The sequence below is a fragment of the Ambystoma mexicanum genome, chromosome 6p (genome assembly GCF_040938575.1).
Source record: "Ambystoma mexicanum isolate Mex_15411 chromosome 6p, UKY_AmexF1_1, whole genome shotgun sequence".
Lineage (NCBI taxonomy): Eukaryota > Metazoa > Chordata > Amphibia > Caudata > Ambystomatidae > Ambystoma > Ambystoma mexicanum.
Genome location: NC_090935.1, coordinates 265,148,169 through 265,169,555, shown reverse-complemented (window position 1 = coordinate 265,169,555; position 21,387 = coordinate 265,148,169).

The window sequence follows — 21,387 nt, the reverse complement described above, 5'->3', positions numbered from 1 at the left end:
ATCCTCAAGAGGAATGAGGGCTGACATCAATATAGGGGGCAAATCCTTTTCTTTTTTAGTAGAAACGGGTGCAACACGCTCATGTATACGAGATGGGAAATTTACAACGTCTGGAAATGCCATGAATATTCATGGCTTCACAGGAGCTACAAGTAGAGTTCCTTTTACTGAAAAGTTGCCAGTCTCTATAGGAGAATGTGATAGGTCTGTGCCATTATTATATTCGAGACAGACACCTGTCAAAATAGTAGGTCGAGATTTAATGACAAAGTTGAACATGACAATTTCATTCACTGATGAAGGCATAGTGTGTTCAATGCCAGGAATGCATTATTTAAACGTGAGTGAATTTATTATGGCGTTTGCAGGACAAGTGACCATACAAGGAGTACCATTAGAACCAGAAGTTTTTCACTGTGGGGTACGCATTCTGTTAACATGGCTACCAGGTTTAGTGGGAAGAACTATGAGAATACCTGATGATTTTTTATTTAGGCTAATGATACCGATGGATGAAGAGGAAGGACAAGTCTTTCCTTTAGAATTGCAAGCAGACATAGTATGAGGAGAAATGGCTTTGCTTGATGGAACTGATTATGAAGGCATATGATGGTGCACATTGATTGCCATTGGGGAAGTTATCATTATAGAGTATTTCGATGAAGACATGGCAAAAGTGCCAGTTGCATTATGGACAATAGGCCACTACGATGTAGGCCTATTAAAGGGGGCTGGAGAAGTGAAGATTAAATTAAAACCAGGAGCAATTTTACCTCGAGCACGACAGTATCCCATGTCTCGGGAGGCAGATGAAGGGATTTTCAAGACGACATCCGCCATGATGGAACAGGGTACCTTAGTGATGTAAGAGTCACAGTGTAATAAATCAGTGTATCCGATTAAAAAAAGTAAAGTGGGGTTGTGGTGTTTAATACAAGGTCTCCGCCCGATTAACCAGATTGTAGAGGTTTAGTTCCCTCCCTAATCCTGACAATCTTATGTAGTCTCCCTTTTGAAGCATGATTTTTCACTGTGATTGACTTGAAAAATGCATTTTTCTCAATCCCATTGCATAAAGACTCAAATGATCTGACTTCATTTACTTTCTGCCAAAATCGACTGAAAAGTACTCGCCCACCCCAGGGGTACTGTGAGTCTCCATCGATTTTCAATCGAGTCCTATAGATGGACTTAAGCAATATTGATTTGGAAAGTGTTACTTTGCAGTACGTAGATGACATATTAGTCTGTAGCACCTCAGAAGAAGAGTGCAGAGGCGATTCAGTTCAAGTGATGATTATTTTTGCAGAAAAAGGATATAAAGTAGACAAAGAGAAATTACAGTATTGTCAAAAAGAAGTGTTATACATAGGTCAGTTAATTTCGCATGAAAGGAAAAAGGTTACTCCTGAGAGAGCTGAGGCTATTCTGAAAACAGTAAAGCCACACGCGAAAAAGCACATGTAAAAATTTTGGGACTATGTAATTATGTGAGAACATGGGTCTTTGACTACAGTTCATACATAAGGTCTTTGTTGCAAGCTCTGAAGCAACCACAGGCAACTCAGGAAAACATTGTCCGGACTGAGGAAATGGATGAAGGGTTTGATGAGTTGAAAAAGGCAATTTTCACAGCTCCAGTTTTAGGGATTCCCCATAATGCTGAAGAATTCTTTCTGTTTTCACACACAAATGGCACTGTTATGACAGCAGTACTCATGCAGAGAAACACGGTGTGGTACAAGCACCTTGCATATTACGGTGGGATTTTAGACTCAGTAATCAGGGGGCACTTTCCTTGCAAACAATCTTTGGCAGCCTCCGTGTTCACCATTGAGAAGGCTGCCAGCATAGTAATGGGATGTTCCATGATGTTATTTGTTGAACATGCATTGTTTGCATTTTTGAAAAACCTAAAGGCACATTGACTTCTCAAAGGGCTTCTGCCTATGAGGTGGTTATATTGAATCCAGCGATTAAAATAGTTAGATGAAGAATAGTGAACCCTGCCATGTTTGTAGCAGAACCACTGGCAGAAGACGAGCATGCGCATGACTGCTCGAACTATGAGGAACTCTATGATGAGCTCCCGAGGGTGAAGGAAAATGCATTAGCAGCTGGGAGATTCTCTTTATTGACGGTTCTTCAAGAATTGATGAAAATGCTGTACAAAGATATACAGGTGCCGCTGTGGTGAAAGACACGGCCAATGGGGAGTTTGAAGTATTAATAAGTGCACAACGACCGTCTCACTTTTCAGCACAGGCTGCAGAATTAGTGGCACTGATTGTAGCACTCAAGAATCATGAAGATCAGGAAGTAACGGTGTACAGTGACTCTGCCTACGTGACGTCGACAGTGCACGCAGGGCTAGCTGATTGGAAAAGGTGGGGCTACCTCCGAGTGGATGGCATTCCAGTGCAGCACGCAGCCTTATTGAATAGACTTATTAAAGCACTAACTCCCAGTAGCCATTGCAGTCGTTAAGTGCACAGCTCACACTAAAAGGGCAGATTTTATTTCACGTGGAAATCAAGCAGCAGACGAGGAAGCAAAATCTGTTGCATATTCAGAGAACATCATGAAGTTTGACACACCCGATGTGAATTAATGCATGGTGGTGATGATGAGTGTGCCTAATTGTTATAGCAATTTGTCAGACTCAGCTAGTAGAAATTTCAAGGGGAAGCGCCTCAGGATGAGAAAGACCTGTGGACGTGGAGGCGATTTTCTTTAAACCCTTCCGAAGCATTGGGGTGACAAGATAGCACTGGTAAACCTGTCATGCCTTTAGCCTTATTAAGGGTGGCGTTAGAACAGCTACACTACCCTGCCCATGTCACTAGAGAGAGCCTTGCCACAATAATTGCTGAGGAATGGTTAGTTAGAAATTTGGTCGAGCACGTTGCATTTTATGTAGTAAACTGCATTGTATGTCAAAGGTTTACTGCTGGGCACACACTGCTTACAGTTAGAAGAGTTATTCCGAGACGTAATGGTCCTTTCCAGCATTTACATATCGACTATGTCGACATGCTGCAAGTCTGTAATGGATACAGATATATGATTGTAGTGGGTTGTCCCTTTTCAAGGTGGATTGTGGCTGGTGCATGTACACATCCAGATTCCACCTGCGCAGGGATATTTTTAGTACGAGAAGTGTTTCCTAGATAGGGAATATGTGAAGTATTGAGATCACATAATGGCCCTCATTTCATTAATGAAATATTTGCACAGATAAGATTGTTGCTTAGTATAAAGCACGCGTTTTCATCGGCTTATCACCTGCAAGCAAATCGGGTCTGTGAGAGACTCAACAGCTTGCTTAAAGAAGGAATGGCCAAATTGAAGATTACCCTGAAGAAAGGATGGTTGCATTGCCTGCCACTGGCATTGAGAAATCATCCAGGTTCCGACCACCATTTTACCCCCCATGAAATAATGACATGGAGGTGGATGAGGACACACCTCACACCTCCATCTAGAACTAGAAGTGGTGGTCAACAGCAGAATTGTTAGGAAAGGAGTTACGCGATTACTTAACATTTATGACTACAAGTATCTCTGTCATTTCAGATCAGCTCAAGTGAAAGGGGTGTGGGGCATAGAAAACAGAAGGAGATGTTACAACAACTAGAGTTGAAAAACTACGTCTTCCCAAACTTTTTCCTGGTGATGAAATCTTGCTCAGATATTTTATTAGGAGATGGCACAAATCCCGCTTTAACGGCTTATTCGTTTTGGAGGACATCCCACTGTCAGCAGTAAAGGTGCAAGGCAGACATGCGTGGAGATTTCTCGGAGAAGTAAAGATCTATGTTGGAGAACTCCCTTATCCCCCACCCCCGTCAGAAGCAAGCATCGGGGAAGAACCTCAGCACGTGCAGACTAGGTCCATAACGAGGAAGAAGGACCCAGAAGCTGTTGAATAGACAGTTAAAGAGTACATTGGACTGTGTTTTGTTTCAGGAGACTCTTTTTAAGTTGCTAAAAAAGGAGTTAAGGGAAGCTATTTGTTCTTGAGCCACAGGAGTTTGTTGACATTGGACTGAGACATGTTTAAGTTTTGATCGAGAAGGAAAGCATGCGAGATTTGGAGTTCCTTTTTGACTACTGGAAGAGGGAACAGTTCCCCAATTCCTTTCTCACTGAGTTTCTTTTCGGAGGTGCCCTTGGCGGTGCCCAATGACAACGTTCATCGGATTATCCTTGCTGTTTTTATCTACATTCTTAATTCTTGCCCAGTGCTGGTGGGGAGAACTTCTGACGTTTGTCATTTCCTGCAAGATCCTAAGTCTGGTCTAATCGTAAGGAGATTGCTCGCAACCATAATAGAGCACGTTTTCTGGCTTCCTGAGTACAGTGGGGAAAACACGAATGCCCCTAATGGCTGACAATGTGCATACACTGGTTAGCATGGTGTTCTATTATTTGATTGAGGAATGCCTGCATCTTGTTGGAAGACAAACTGATGTTCCCACCTTCTTGAGAGATCCGAGGAATAACGCGTCACTTAATGAATTGTTACAAGACATCATTGAACAAGTAAACCTGTATACTGAGATAGCACTGAGGACATCCTGAATGAGGCTTTTGAGGGAAGAGATCCAAAGGTCCACTGTTTAAAGTACTTTATTTCATGCTGGAGGAGAATCTTCATTTCGTCTGGTGAAAGTATGATTCATTTGTCTTCATTGGGAACTTTGTTCATCGTCCAGCAGCAGCCAGCTGATCGAGAAACATGTGATGCAGAGTCAGCAGCTCCTAGAATATTTCATGATATTGCCTGATTAAAACTTTTCCTTCCTTTAAAAAGATTAAAAATGGGCAGCATCAATAGCAACAATGTAATGGCTAACAACAAGAGACCTCCATGATGTGCAAGAAGCTATTTTTGTTAGAAGTGGGCTTACCTGTAATTTATTTACACAAGCATTTTGTTTACAGTGATACTTCTTTCACCTATAGTGTGCACTGCTTATTATTTTGATACAAATAGAGCAAATATTCCTGTGTATATTTCTATGCAGAAGGAAGGGTACAGTTGTGGCAACTACAAGGCAGCCGAGACCTTATGTGATTGTTCCTACTTTGGAAGTACATGTGGCAGTACCAAGCCCTGAAATAGATAAAGCACGGCTTCCTTTTGGGGAGAGGTCACGTGTGAAGGTTATAGTGGACTCTCTATGGCCGTCATTCCCTGCTGCTAAGAAAAGGCATCAGGATAGGGAGAGGCTTTTGGAAATTTCTCCTATACAAGTAGCACATGTATAAACACCAATCCCACTGACACATGTTTCTATGATTGGTCCTGTAAGAGGGAATTATGCTGACATATTGCATGAAATGATTATAGAAGCTCATAAGAAAATAATGAGACCAAAGAGAAGTGCTAGGGAGGATTATCATGAGTTGATGATTACCTGGATAGTACAGCACACTTGGGGAATAACATATGGTATCAGCATATGAAGGAAGTGGGAAGGAGTACCTCGAAGGAGGAGTGCTTTGTATGTGCACTCCTGCCATATAGCATGGGGAAGTCCAATATCTTTATAGCTATTAAAATAGACGTCTAGACAACATATTTTCTATCACACATAGCACTCTGCCTACAAGAGGCCAGTTCATGGGTCAAACAGCCTCAAATGGGCTTTTGAATGCACAGATCCAGATGAAGATGATTATGACCAAGACACAAAGACAATAAACGGGGTGCACACCAAGAATCATGTGATCTGATATGAAAAGCCTGGAGTGAAAGGAGCTGAAATCAGATGGGAAGTAAACAGAAGACTTGAAAATCCAGGAAAATCTGAAGAAGAAATTTGTAGATGGAAGAACAGAGGCCAGATGCAGATTTGGGGATCAGTGATATCACCCGATGGATGGTAAGAAGGAGTGGTCATCTGCAGAGCCTGGGTAGTCATTGGTTGTTATCAGCCAACTATTGACATAGTGCAGAATGGATGCAAGCCTCTATGGCTAAGACTTGCTAAACTACTGGCCTGGGTCAAAGACAAAGCACGACCTTTGCAGATAGTACCTTTGGAAAGTGCAAAGCTGTGCTTCAGAAACAATGGCACAAGAAAAGTTGGAGAGAACCAGAACTGTGGTTGAAACTTTGATGTAATAGGAATGAAAATTGGAACATCAGTAATCATGGGCTTGTGGATCCAGAGTTTATATGAAGCTACCCAAGGATTAGGAAGGACGATGTTCATTAGTAAATGTTCATGTTCCAGCATTGGTGATTCCTAAAAGTGACTTAGCTTTGACAGCTTTCCTAAAGCAGATGCTCACCTGAGGAAGAAGAGATCTGTGGAGCTGATTAATCAAACGAAGAGAGAGAACATTTTCTCAGCCAAGTCAATAGAACCTTTTGATTTCATTCCATATGAACACAGACTGTTCAGCCAGACTTCGTTGATATTCACGATGATCTTCATGCTAAGAATCCAGGTTGGCACAAATACAAAATGGCTGCAGATTACCAGATGGGAGTTGCTGCAGACAAACAATACTACCATAAAGGGATTCAATGCTATCAGAGAAGAGATGAGAGACATATGACTGATGACTCTTCAGAATAGATATTTCCTGGACATTATTACAGGTATGGATGCATGTATTTGTGCAAAAATCGGGGAATCATGATGCACGTCCATACCTTCTCATGACAACGCGAATGATACCTTAACAGAGGCCATAGAGATGCTGACAAGGCTACACGTCCAGATGATAGACGAAGTGAAAAACATTGCTGATGATAGTTGGTTTAGATCAATATTTTCTTCGGTTCCACAAAGGATGGCAGACATGTTCAAGTTTCTTGGATCCCTGATCGTGATGGTGTTGCTTGGATTCTGTGTGATGAGGATAATAATCTCACAATGCAAGAAGACAGCAAAGAAAGACATAGGGATGAAAATCATGACTGATGTTGAATCCGGATGGAAAGCCAGAGATCTGACAGATGAAGAAATCAGAGACTTTGTGAAGGCCAGTATCCATGTACCTGATGGAACGAAGTTCCTGTATCCAAAGAACCATAAGAAGTATGTGGGAAAAATGGATCTATTGCAAGTGGACAATACATGCCCATGACTTGGAACAAGGATGAGCATGTGAAATCAGCTGGGTGCCTGAAAGGAGTCATACAAATATGGATACCAAAGAAGCATTTCTTCAGAAGAGGATTTCTCAATATGAAATATGCGGGGAGAGTGGTCGATGAATTGCTCAGTGAGTGAGGGAGTGTAGAGAAGGAGCCATGTACCCCCACCTCAACCATCTCGCCCATATTACCTATATGTTGGGAAACCGAGTGTGAGACACGTGCAGTACCAGTGAAAATATCAATACCGAGGAGACTCCTGGAAGTAAGGTTCCCATTGAGAAATCCATATCTGCACACATGACAGTATGATGGCCATTTGAATGAGATTCCAGAAGAAACAGGACCAATGAATGAAAGAGAAGAATGGTGACGTCACACAAAGCAAACCTGATGTACATAGGACAGATGCAGAGACAAGAGAATGAAGATATTCTATAAGGCCAAGAAAGTATCAAAGATAAGTGACATCTTTGGCTCAAGATGAAGAGACTTAGGCTACAGAAACAATGAAGATATCAAGTCATTTTACACGTGCACATATGCAAAGAAATGCAAGCAGACAAAGTATTCCTAAGACTAGCTAACTAGTGAATAGATTGCGGCATGAGCCAGGTAAAGAATGGATGATTCCACTACATGTTATGACAGTGCTAGACTAGAAAAGGAAGGCCTTTCCAGTGTGTCATAGATGAAAAAGCAATTGAATTACAGAAGCAAATCTCAAAAAGGCAAGGCTGGATCAGCCCCAAGAAGCCAAAGTTTTATCATACTGGGATGATCAGACATTAGTTTCAATTGTGTAAAGGAACGACAACTCCTGTTCAGAAGACATGGACAAAAAAAGGAAGACGTCAGAGGTCTATTAAAAAATAGTATTTAAAATGCACCAGAGCTCACATTTGAGGTCTTCAGTCATGTGGAAGGATGCAGTTGGACAAACATGATGAACCACATCTAGGTAGAGAGGCAGAGCACACCTCTACTCCCATAATATTCTCCAGAGCAGAGAACATTTCCAGGGACAAGTTCAAAGCCTTAATTGACAGCAGACCACTGAGGTGATCATAGATGATATGCTAATTTGTGGGAAGCTGTATTTATGACCAGCTCACCAGCACCTGGAAGTCTTGCCTGCGAGCTGCGAATATAGGTGGAATAGTATTGACGAATGTAAGAGTGCCAACCAATTGTAGGGGGCTGCGTAATTGAGGGCCCTATAGTTTGTGTAGCCAATGGAATGTCATGTATTTAGTGACGTTCGAAGTGACCTGTTTGAGGGGAGGGCTTAGTATCCTATCTTTTTCTTAGATTAGTATGGAACATAAACTTAGATGTTCCCTTAGAACCAAATACTCTCTTCAATAGGTTTTTGTAGTTTGCCACGTGGGATGACGTTAGATTAACGTCATCAATTATGAGTTTTTACAATGTTTGATGTTTTTTATGAGAATCGTTGAGACCGTAATGTGAGACATCTGTTGATGTCCGTTGTACTCCCTGTTTTAGATAATTGATATTAAAACAGACAACCTTTTTGCAACTACCTGAGTCGTTTCTATTATTGACGTTTTAGTAACTTCTGCATCCCCATTCATCTCATAGTATTGCTATCTCGTCTTAAAGGGCTGGGTCGAGACCCCCATTTCAACAGTAACCTGTTAATCAATACTCTACTAGCCCACAAACCCAACTGGACGTTTTCTGCTGCATTGTGTATTTACATGATGTATATACCTTCAAGTATTGTGTTGAGTGCAGGTTATGCATTTTAGCCAGTCTCTGCAATAGTGCAAAATGTCCAGTTAATCTTTGTAGTCCAGGCAGGTCCTGTAAAGTGATACAGTACATATAGCACAGTGAATGCAGCCTATCAATGTCAAACCTTTATTCAACTAGTGAGATGTAAGATGTAAAATATGATCATTAAAACGCTTTTGCCTTGGGAAGTTTGCACAGAGGTGTTTGCTAGATGTGAGCTGTGTACAGTACTTGGGAAAATGAGAAAACTGTGATGTTTAACAGTACAAGGTCAGGCAAAGATCCTCTTGGAACGGATTATAGCACATACTGGTTGGGGACTCTGAAGCTCTTTGATTTCCAGCGTACCATTGCGAGCATGTCCTCAAACAGGTGTGACGTAACATCATTTGTCCCAGTTTATAATTTTGGGGCCAAATCAAAGGGCTTTCTTTTAAAAATAACACTAAAAGGGAAACCTGAAGAGGAGGGGGCAGGCAATTGATTGTAATGTTATCAATTTTAAGAAAAGACAATGCAGCTTGCTACTGTATATATGGTATAGGACACTAATTCATGATATACTTAACTTCTCCATGCAAAATGATGTTTCACTGTATTGTATACATTTGTTTATGATTTTGCTCCAAATGATAACTTTCAGGACAATCTGGGACAGGGTTTAGGTACTTTTCTAAAAGCTTGGGTTTGTCAATGCACACCTATGTCTCATAATTAGCATGGGAATTGGCATGTATCGACCTAAACATGTCATGCTGCAACAACTTGCTCCCGGTTCCTAAAGCGTTGCTCTTTCCTCAGTTTTGATTGCAAACAATTGTTCAAGATGAACACTGAAAGTTTCTAAAGAAGGCTTCCTAGTAATATGCAAGGGACATTGGGATAGACACGCGACAAGCTTCAGGGTCAGTGAGGACACCTTAGATAATCTGTACGAACACAGTTATCGGCATAGAACATTTTTATATTGTGCTATACTGTATCTCTCTTTCTCTCTCTCTCTCTCTCTCTCTCTCTCTCTCTCTCCCCCTCTCTCTCTCTCTCTAGCTCTCGCTCTCTCCCTCTCCTTCACCATCTCTGTTTCTTGTACTGCCATGGGAAGTCTAACATTCCAATGTTTTATTTCTGCAGGAACACCTGCTTATATGGTACCATCAAAGGCAGGGACAGAATATGGCTTGGGCTCAACCTTTAAATGGCACTTTGAAGGTACTGATGACGTACAGGCTGCAGCGCAAAGGTACTTTGGAAGACTTTCCATGATGAACAACCTAGAGGTGCTCAAAATGGTAGTAGTTGACAATCTGCAGTCCTCTGAACCACCCTCACACTATAATGAGTTGGTTGATGTAGCATAGTCTGGTGGGTGTGTCTGAGAGATAAGACAGTGCTGTGCGGTAGATACATTTGTGTGTAATAGTGACAATGAGAATCTTGAATGAAAATGCTCTTTGATAGGGAGCCAGTGAATGGACTGTCTTGCTTGTGAAATGTGGTCTCTTTTGAGACACCCCACTCTGGCCCAATCGGATGGTAGTCAAGCCGGAGTTCAGAGCAAGGATCCCTCTGGCCCTGCCACCTATGTAGGCCCTAGGTACAAGGGTACCAAGCCAATCCTGGGGTATATATATACACTCCTACGGCACAAGGGAAGACCCAACCAGGTAAGTACTGCCCCGGGAAACTTCCCTCCAAACATCTGAACCCAGATAACGGGCTCAAACCCTTTAAGTGCCAAGGACGAGGTATCTCGCCCTTGGGATTACCTCCTCAGTGCCAGGGACGAGATAGCTTGTCCTTGGCACTTAAGGGGTTAATAAAGGAGAAAATGTTAGAAGGCTTTGCATGGTGAAATGCTGAAATCACCAAAAAAGGCCTTGGCACTGGGGGGAGGAGGCGCTCTTATGGGAAGGGTGGGGATGCAGAAGTTACTCAAACACCAACAAAAAGTTGGCAAGGGGCACACTGGTTGATTAGCAATTATCTGAAACAGGGAGTACAATGAACATCAACAGATGTCACACAGCATAATCTCCATGCATTTCATAAAAAACATGCTTGTATACTAAATATTCGTTATCATTGACATCATATTACGTGACAACTTGTAAAACTTATGTGGGGTTGTGATAGGCTAACACAGAACATCTAGATATACTTTCTATGGGGGTTGAAGTTGTGATTGGGTCTTTATTGCCAGGTGGGCACCTAAGCCCTCCTTTGTTGCAAGTCATCTACATTGTCATAAAATACATGATGATCAATTGGTTCTCAAACTATAGGGCTCTTTGCTTTGTGGCCCTCCATAATTGGTTTCCACACTTGCACCATTCTATAATATTCCACTTGCTAGCAACGCACAAGCTGGCAACCCAAGTGCTGCTGGGCTGGACTTGACCATAGCTTCCCGACAAAAATTAGCCTGACATCCATCCACTCTTACTCTTTGTCAGTCAATTAGCCTTTGAACATGGCCTTTTAGGCTTCAAAACTCCTGAAAATATTAGGGAGTATGGATATACTCGCATCTGCTTTCCTCAACGTCCTCTGCTTGAGTCTATTTCTATCTTAGTTTGAGCATGGGTGGAGTTTTTGAAAGGCAGAACTCCATCACTCCTGCGCACTTCTGGTTAGTTTAATTCCTTTGTTAAACCTGCTGCCCGAGTCCTGGTTTGTCAAGGAACCAACTCCAAGGTTCCTAGTTGTGAAGACAAGTTGTGGGGTTTGACAAACTGTGGACCTGTAGGCGCTGGTGGGATTGGATGGTCCGGTATTTGTTAGTATGGCAGCTTTGTCAGGAAATGGATGAGTCAGGTTTGTTTAGTAATGAAATACAATCTTGGATGTAGAGGTGCCAGTTTTAACATATTGACACTTTACACAGCCGACGCGCGTTTCAACCTTAGTCTTTTTCAAGGCCAATTGAGTTTTTTCTGAGCTTCAAGAAAGGTGAACTGGTCCTACCCAGTAAGGTGCCAGTGGGCTGGATAGCCGTTTCTGAGCCGGTCGGCAGACATGTGTTCCGGAGTAGCGGAGGCGACGGTCGTCTATTTCTATCTTAGTCATGTGTCTGAAGACCATACTTTGAGCTTCAATTCTGTATTCGATGGTATAAACACAAATAAAACTTGGCACTCGTTGTCTCTCACTTGCACGTTGGCAGCAGTTGGGCTCATTCTAGCAATAATTGTATCATTTGAATAGACAACCAGTTCCTGGTTCTCCTGGCTTTCTTGACACTAGGCCAGACAAGTGTCTTGTTGATTCTTTCTTGCTCGTTAGCCACTGTTTATCAACTGTGACTCACTTTCAGACTTTTCGTCCATGGGATCCCAGTTTGCTTAAAACACGATGTGAAACATCCACATTTCTTATATATATATATATACCTTGGCGGCACTGCCTGCAATCTATATACTACACATTAATAGCTTCTACGATCACTTAGTTTGCTTGCGTTACTGGCTCTATACAATTGTAATATGGCTTGCATTTTCCTCTGTGCTGTTCACACATGTAATCTTTATTCGGTATGCAACAGGTCACTCGATTCTTTTACTTCGTCATCAGGTTCGATATGTACTCTCTACATTCTCCACTAGTACCTTTTCTCAGTGTGTCACGTTTACGTGTTGTGATGTCACCAGTCTGCTCTTTCATTCATTTTCTCGTGTTCTTTTGGGATCTTCCCAAAGAGACTATCAGCTCTCCGTGGATACATAAAGAATGGTTTCCTCACTGGGTATTTTGCTTCAAAGCCTGCTCGTGTTTTTGACATCATTACAGGTGTTTCCCATGTCACTATCCCTGGCTCCCAACAAATAGGCAGGTTAGGGTTGGGTCTGATAGAGGCTTTTGGCTCATTCTCTGCACTTCCCTCAGCAGAGAAGTATCACTCCACCTCTCAACCAGAACATTTTCCCCAGATACCTCACGAACCACAATTTTGGGGATAATCCTCCTCTCTCTCCCTGCTTCCAGGACAAAAGATCTCTGAACCTGGGAGAAGGGAGATTCAGGTTGGAAAATTATGGGGGACATTTCCAGTATCCAAACTATTCCGGGAGAAGGGACAGTTATCCTTTCCTAGAGCAACAGAGGTATGAATCGAAACCTCCATATAATTCAGAAAAAGTCTTGCAACTGGAGCAACAGGTCCAGCAACTGACCGACAACCCGGGGCACAAGCTGAGGGCTCAATCCAACCATCAACCTAACCATGCTTCCCGAAATTCCCCAACACCAAGGTCTGATGCTCCAGCGGAGAAATGAAGGGAGGAAAGGCCCGACTAGCCACAGGTTCCTGAGGAGGGGCCGGCGAAGGGGAGATGCCAAACACTAGAGGAAGCTTCCTTTCTCGCTCCGACAGAACCCCTGGAAACCTCTCAGCCTAAAAGTGAGTACCCTGGGAAGTTAGAACCCAAAGAAGAAAGGGTAGGTAGGAGAGGCCAAAGAAGAACCTGCTTTTTGGAGGAGCTCAAGATCATCCCCTTTGAAAGAAAAGAGCCCCTGGAGGATTCAGGTAGGCATACCTTCTCTTTCAGGAATGGGGGATCCTTCCCAACGAAAGATGGGTCCCAAAAGACCCTCAGTTGCGCAGGGCAATTATGGAGACTGACCTAGAACAACAAACTAGTTAGCCCCAAAAATTGCGATCCAGATAGCATTGAAACTGAGGAGGTGTCCTGCAGGTAAAGGGGACAGCAAAGAATCGGAGGAGAAAAGGATTTCCCAAATCTGCCCATTGTCAGTTGTAACATTTTCCTTACAGATTTTTAATCTCTGACACAAAAACCACCCGATATTAAGAAAATGACTGCCAAGCTGGTAAATAACTCACACTTTCTTTACAGGTTAGAGCAGGAGGCAGGCAGATTGTATGCACCGGTCAATATGCAGGGTCAGTGTGAATTATCAGCTCTGGTGGACAGTGGATCCTAAGCCACCCTTATGACCAAAAAGGCCTTTGACCAACTAAACTCAGGACGGGGGAGGGTCGCTGACTTTTGTTTTAAATTACCATGTGTCTTTTGGGTTACATATTTGGAACAACAAGGAGTGAAGTCATTGTAAAGTATTTGATAAGAATGGCCTGCACTATGCCAATACAATACTAGTGAATATGCTTTTTCATGCATGTCAAATGTCTTGAGACAGTTTAGCTAATGCTTGTTTGGTTGTTCCTCTTGCTGACTTGACCACAAGTTAAAACTCCACTTCAGACGTGCTTACAGGTTAAAATGGGAGGGATGTATGTTTCTCATGAGATTTGCCTGGGCCATTTGGAGTGAATAATGTGTGTTTGCTTTTACTCATGAAAGCACTGTGGACCTAATTCACAAAAAGCTTTTCAACAGGATTGAGCCATTGCAAAATGCCTTTGTAAATCAGGCCCGTTATGTTATGAGAAATACAAATGACTATGTGGACCAGGCTTCGAATTTAAAGAGGAATCTATTTCTAAAAACTACATTTTAAAACACAAGAGGCCGATGTGGTGTGCTAATTTAATAAGAATCGGGACTGTTCACATAACTATCTCGTGGGAGCTTGGATGGAGAAAGACAATTCCCCTATTCTGGTTGATTTAGCAACTGGGTTGACAAGGAGGAGAGCTGTGGCTGATCTTAGGTTTCCGGTGGGCCTGTAGGATTTGTGCTTGTCGAAGATATTCTGACGTTGTTGTGCAGGGCTTAGTGTGTGATGCACATTGCCTTGAAGGTGTATCGTCGCCCGGTCGGCAGCCAGAGAATGTGAAGGAGTGTAGGTGATTTGTATACTGGGGTCTAGGGCAAGAAGGAACCATGCTATAGTGTTTTAAACCTGTTGGAGTTTTCGGAGTTGTGATGCAGGGGCACCCAGGTATAGGCTGTTAGCATAGTTCAGGCGAGAGAGGATGATAACTGTGATTGCAGCAATTCTCTGTGGAAGGGTCAGGTAGGAGAAAATGCATCAGAGAATGCATAGGTGCAGATAGCATGATTTAGACAATGAGCTGATGTGCTGTGATAGTGTTAGGTCTGAGTCTGTAGTGCATCCAAGGTTTTTTTTACTGCGTTCACGTTATATGGGGAGAGGGGGAAGAGGGCAGTCTTACTGTAGATCATGATTTCAGAGGGATGTTTCTAACTCAATCATGCCACTGCCTGTATTTACCACTTGGATTGTGCTTCACTAGTGCCCCTAACGTAGATTGCATTGCACATAGCTGCACACATTTGGCCTCTACACCATTTGACTATACCTTACACTAAACATACATCACCATCAGTCCATCACCCTAAGTCCAAACACCACCACCAGGCAGATCCTCCTGGTGTGTGCTTGTTTCTAGCCCATTTATTTGGTGTTCTTAACCAGTGTCTCCATTTTCTTTTCCCATTCCTGCCCCATAGCCTGCCCCTCCCAGACCCTGCTTGCTCCCACTCCCCATGCCCACCGTCGATCTTGCTGGATTGGTCCATACTAGTCACATGACCAGAACATCTTCTCTTCAGAGACACTCCCATGGCAGCCTTGCCTGGCACACTCCCATTGCCTGTTTGTTCCAGTTCGCTCTGGGCACCACAGCCAAGCTCTGATTTGATATCTGCAGCAACTGCAGGTAAGAGACATCCACCCAGTTACTCAGCCGTTTTTGACTGAGCCACATCCTTCCCTCGTAAGGTGAAGAACTTAGGCTGTATTTGGCAAGCATCTTTGGGCAATAATTTCCATGTCTCAGAGGAAGTCAAAACATGTCTATTTTCAAATGAGACTCCTCAAACCTACGTTACCTCTAGTCTCTGAATCATATTGTGCAATGATTGTAGGTACTATGTTAAACTCAAGATCGAACTACTGCGGCACACTGCTACTTGAGGCTCAGGATTGTCAACTTCAATGACTCCAGGTAGCTCAGAAAGCTACTGTCCAATTAGTGTACAATATTCCAAAAAAAGAGTTTCCGTATCCAAGTGCCACCAAAAACTGCACTGGTTGCCAGTGCGATAGAGAATTGAATTCCTACTACTATTCCTGAATTTTCGGGTGCATTCCAGGAACGGCACCCAGGTACCTGATTTAAAAAATTAAGGTATGTCAGCCAGCACGTACTTTGTGCTCCTCTGGGAAAAATCTCCTGGCTGTCCCCTCATCCAAATGCCTCTACGAGGGAGACCGATGCTTCTCCATCAGGGGCCCACAACTCTGGAATGCACTTCCTGCAGAACTGAAAAATGTGTCATCTATTATACTCTTTTGTAAAAAATTAAAATCATACATGTTCCAGTTGATTGATGCCCCTATTTTCATTTTAGATGACTGTTTGTTAGCTGTTGTTTTTAATTCTAGCTGTGCATCATAATGTGTCTCCTGCTTCTCATATTTTTCACAACACCTCTGTCTTTAGAATGGGGCTATTCCCTATGATCTGTGACTGTGTCCCGATGTTAGCAAAGGATTTTAACATCTGCATGTAGATATGTGCATTAAAAATCCGTAATCTAACCTTATCTAATCTACTCAACCTATGCTATTCATAAAACACTTCAATAGATAGTAACTATTATATGGTATACAACTTTTGAAACTGTACTGCATCCTCAACACAACTAGTGTACTGACAGCTGCTTTATCGAGTATAGCTCTTATGGAGGTGCCTTTCCATTAATGCCTACCTGACTATATTCCCTATGTTTACATTGGTCTACATCACACCACACACACAGCATACACCACTGTATTTAGTTGCATTACTAGATCATCGACAAAGTATTGAACCTAACTTCACATTCAAGTATATCCAGGTGCATATTGAAGTAAAAGAGTATATATCATATATTTTGAATTTAGCTGGATAGCTGATTTCACCACTGCTTCGTATAATTCAGATTGTGTTTAATTTTAGCTGGATATTTGAGTTACACACTTTGTTTTAATGTAGCAAGATATTTAAGTTAGCCACTATTTGAATGTTAGCTGGGTATTTGAGTTAGTGAATGCTTTTAAATTTGGCGACATATTTGAGTTAGCCCCAATTTTAATTTTAGCTGGCTATTTGTTAGCCACTGTTTTCAAATCTAGCTGTGCATCATAATGTGTCTCCTGCTTCTCATATTTTGCACAACACCTCTGTCTTTAGAATGCGGCTATCCCCCATGATAAAATGTGGTTGAGCTTCTCACATAATGTTTTGCCTGCTACACATAGATTGCGCAACACCTCTGCCATTAGAATGTAGATATCCATCATCATATACATTTGGTCTAGCTGCTCACATAGGGACTAATTCACTTTCCAATGGGGTTTTGTCATTATAAAATGCTTCTGTGAATTAGGCCCATAATGTTTCTCCTGCTTCTCATACTTTGCACAATACATCTGTCTTTAGAATGCAGCTATCCCCCATGGTACAATCTGGTATCGCTGCCTACATAATATCTCTTACACATACTATCCAGACTCCCTCTCTGCACCTACCCACATTCCTGCTCAACATAGGTCGCTAACAGGGACATGGCTACCCCTACCTACCTTCATATTGGCTCAAATGCACACATATATTCTATGACTCACTGACAAATGTCCCATACTTGGACTTCGGTCCCCAAGAGTGTTCATCCTACAGTGCGTTGAGATCATACCACTGGTGAAAGGTGCTATACAAACGCCCATTACATTTCATTACATCTCGCCTGTTCCCTTAAGGCCTGGCGTCAAAGAACACATTATTGCACTTAATGGGGCACCTTTGACTTTAGATATGTCAATTAGGGTGCCTAGAAGTCTAGTAATGGAAAATAGATAATAGGGTCTCTGAGAACTGTTCAAGTGACTCATTATGGGTTTCATAAAATTAAGAATTGAAACCTAAGTCTGAAATACAGTTGCAAGAATATAATGAGCTATTTAAACCAATACTATTCATACATTTAAAATGGCATTTACACAAGTACATAACATAGAAACAAATGGAAAAGTGTGTTATGGCCAATAGGCTCTTGTTGTGTCTTGCCTTCTTCCTGTCCCTGTGTTGTGAGCCTGGTTACTGTGAAATGCTTGCAGAATGCCTGCCTGTGGAATCTTGAGAGAGGTTTGTGTGTGAGTGTTCCTTGAGAGGCAGTTGGAAGTGGGATGCCGGACTGAATGGGTGTTGATGGATGTCACCTGTGTCGTTGTGAACCTGAAGATCCTATTGTACTTATCTGCGAACAATTATTCTGGAAACATGTATCTGAGTAAAGAAGATACCTACCCCTGCCTGGCTTACCTGTGTCATAACTCAAGTACCTGTCCAAGGGGGACAGAGACAGAGTGAGGGTGAGAAGGACACCTGAGGAGCAGAGGAAGCATCCAGGGGTCCCCCACCCAATACACTGGCTGCAGTTGACTGAGCTGCAGTTTGGAGTACTGGAGCATCCTTAGCAGAAGGATCTGCTCTCTTAGGGCATTTGGGCCTGCAGTCGGAAGCCAGAAGAATTTATTGGCCCTGAGAGGGGTGTCCAAGTTGATTCCAGGCCTGCGAGGGACTGCCGGTTTCAGGCTTGTGAGGGGCAGACCGAAGAGGTAACATTACTGTAAGGGGCAGTAGAAAAGGAGACTCAAGTCAAACTGTGGCAGCCAGCTGTAAAACGTGCCTGTAAGAGGCAGGTGGAGGAGATTGCAGGTCTGCAAGAGGTGACCATCTGGTGAATCGGGTCTGCAGGGGTCAACTGGAAGGATTTCCAGGTGGGAGCTGCTGAGAGAAAGTGAAGGCAGTATGGAGCCAAAGTCATACTGGGCCTGGGTGGGCCAAGAGAATTGGGGGCCCACTGTGGGCAGCCAGACAAATTGATGAGCCTGAAAGAATTGACAAGGTTGAGGGGCCATTATGTCAGGTGGGGGTGCAGTGCATATCTGATGTGCTTACCTTCCGTTTGCTACAAGCATTCATTTATGGGCTTGCGCATCCGCAGTCAACTGGGACTGTCTTGCCTCATGAGTTACTAGCGTTGCGTTGTGATGGTGATCATGTAACAGTAAGCCTGACAAGATGGCCATCCTGTGGGAACATGGGCAGCCATCTTGGATTGGGTATATCTGACACGCTGGTATCCCGAGTAAAAATTATTCTGAAATACCTTGACAAACATAAAAAGTGTTTATTCAATCTCCATACAAGTAAGTCAAAACTGTGTATTACTCAAGATCGCTAGTAATCAATGCTAAAACATAAAGTAAACAAGCATCCGGTAGCCAAACCTCACTCTGTTGAAAAAAAAGTATCCTCGAAAAACATAATTAGTGACCAAGTTGTCTGGTGTATTTCTGTGTGCTGCTCCCGAGATGTATACGCTATGTTCTCATAGTTGCTCCTGATTTGTTAACCTAATCATGAAGGGTAGTTTACAAATATCTATGTTGGATCTTAAAACATATGTACTTTGTGTAGATTGGTTCGTCTATACCATTAATTTATCCTGAAGATACACTCTTATTGTTTTAGTCAAAGAGATAAATGTTATAGATAGGGTTTGAATGCTGCCATTTTAAAGATTTTAGGTTGTTTTAAATTCTAGTGTTTTTAGTAATCCTTACGGCTTTTATTTTCGGAACTGTGTTTAGTGCTAAATAATTTGAGTATCTACATTGTTTGCTAGGGCTTTGCTGCCAGTTATCAGATTTCAAGCCGATTTGAGCTTTAGCAGGCAGCAACTGCCCTATTCCAGTACTGTTGATAGGCTGCTGGGCTTAGTTACATGCCACACACTATATTTCCAAGACATTCTGTAGTTTGCGACGGTACAAATTACAACGTCAGGCGCGTAAGCGCCGGCGCGTAGGGGCCGGCTTACTCCGGTTTCGCTCTGGTGAGTGCTCTGCTCTGCAGACCCTCTTTTGCTTCTTACATAATACCAATTATTTAATACGTATATCTGGCAGTCCTGCATTTGATGCTAACAGATGAGGGAGGGAAGGGGGAGTTGCCCAGAGCTAGTGAATGCATGGCAGATTACACGTAGATATACTATGCATTACTGAAACCTGGTTGAATGACCCCATTGGACCCACATGTGATTTAGCAGTCCCAAAGGGTTATACAGTATACAACATGAACAGAGAAAGTGGGCAGGGGGGGAGTGGCTATTATAGCCAGAGATTTGTTGAAATTGTTTAAAGTTTATTTCAGCTGGAGTGGATGTGAATCATTACAATTGAAACTGGTATTTACCCTGAATAACTGCCTAAATATTGTAGTGATTTACAGAACGCCTTCTTTGGCCTCGGATTTTGCAAACAAGCCTAGTTCCCAATTAATAAACTTAAAATCACCTTAAGTATCTACACTAGTAGTTGGTGATTTCAACTATTGGAGAGGGAATGGGAAGGACAAAGAAGCCACTGGCCCTCATCAGGAGGTTGGAGGTAACCATCCCGCTTTTAGCAGCATGGTTGCCTCCTTACCGCATTCCGGGCCCGGGTTCCTCAAATGAGGACTTACCGGGTGAACGCAACCTTGGCGTACCCGATAATTCTCAGTCCGAGGAACCCAGACCCGGTCCATTCCCATTCCCATTCGAGCCCCCATAGGGCTCAATGGGAATGGGGATGGAGCTAACAACGGGCCCGTTATAACGGGCCCGTTGTTAGCTCCCTGGTGTCCTCGCGGGACCCGGAAGGGATGCCTGGTTTTTCCAGGCACCCATTACGGGTCCCGCGAGGAGACCTCGTGGTAGGGCGGAATGGGTTTACCGGCACCGGCACCTTTACCGGTGCCGGTAAACCCATTCTGCCAACCTTGTGAGGAGGGCCATTGCCTTGGAAAATATTTTTAAAAATGTAGATTTTAGGGTAATTAACAATGAGCCCACAACACTGCAAGGAAACCAATTGGACTGGGTTCTAACACAAAATTTTCAGACCCAACTGATTTCCACAGAACCTTGCATCGGGAGCGACCATTTCTTGGTCTCGTTTGAATTAGTGTTGGAAATTCCTAAAAAACAACCTAATCCTCACATCAAGATAGAGAGTAGAAATTTCAAAAATCTGAAAGCTGAACAACGTCAACCTTGCTTAGATAAAATGTACAATCATTGCAGGATCATGACAGCTGTGAGATAATGTTAAGTAAATATCTAACTCAAATCCAAGACCTGGTAGAACAAGTGGCTCCTTTGGAAACCAAAATAACCAGGAAAGATAGCAAGAACCAGAAATGCTTCAACACAGAGCTGGACATACTTAAAACAGAAAAAAAGAGCACTTGAAGGAAAGTGGCACAACGATCAATCTAATTAAAACAAAGATAATTGGAAGCTAGCAAATAAAAAGTATAGAGACAACATAAGAGTAGCTAAAGCGAACTTTTATAATAAAGAAATAGAAGCAGCATTCAATGTCACCAGCAAGATATTTGAAATTTTAAAAAGTGTTGAGAAACCTAAAACTCTCACACCGCAGAATTGCTTGATGTTCTAAATCACATGAAACCCACCGCATGTGCAGAAAACATGTTACCTTCAAAAATCATACTGCAAAATAAAGAA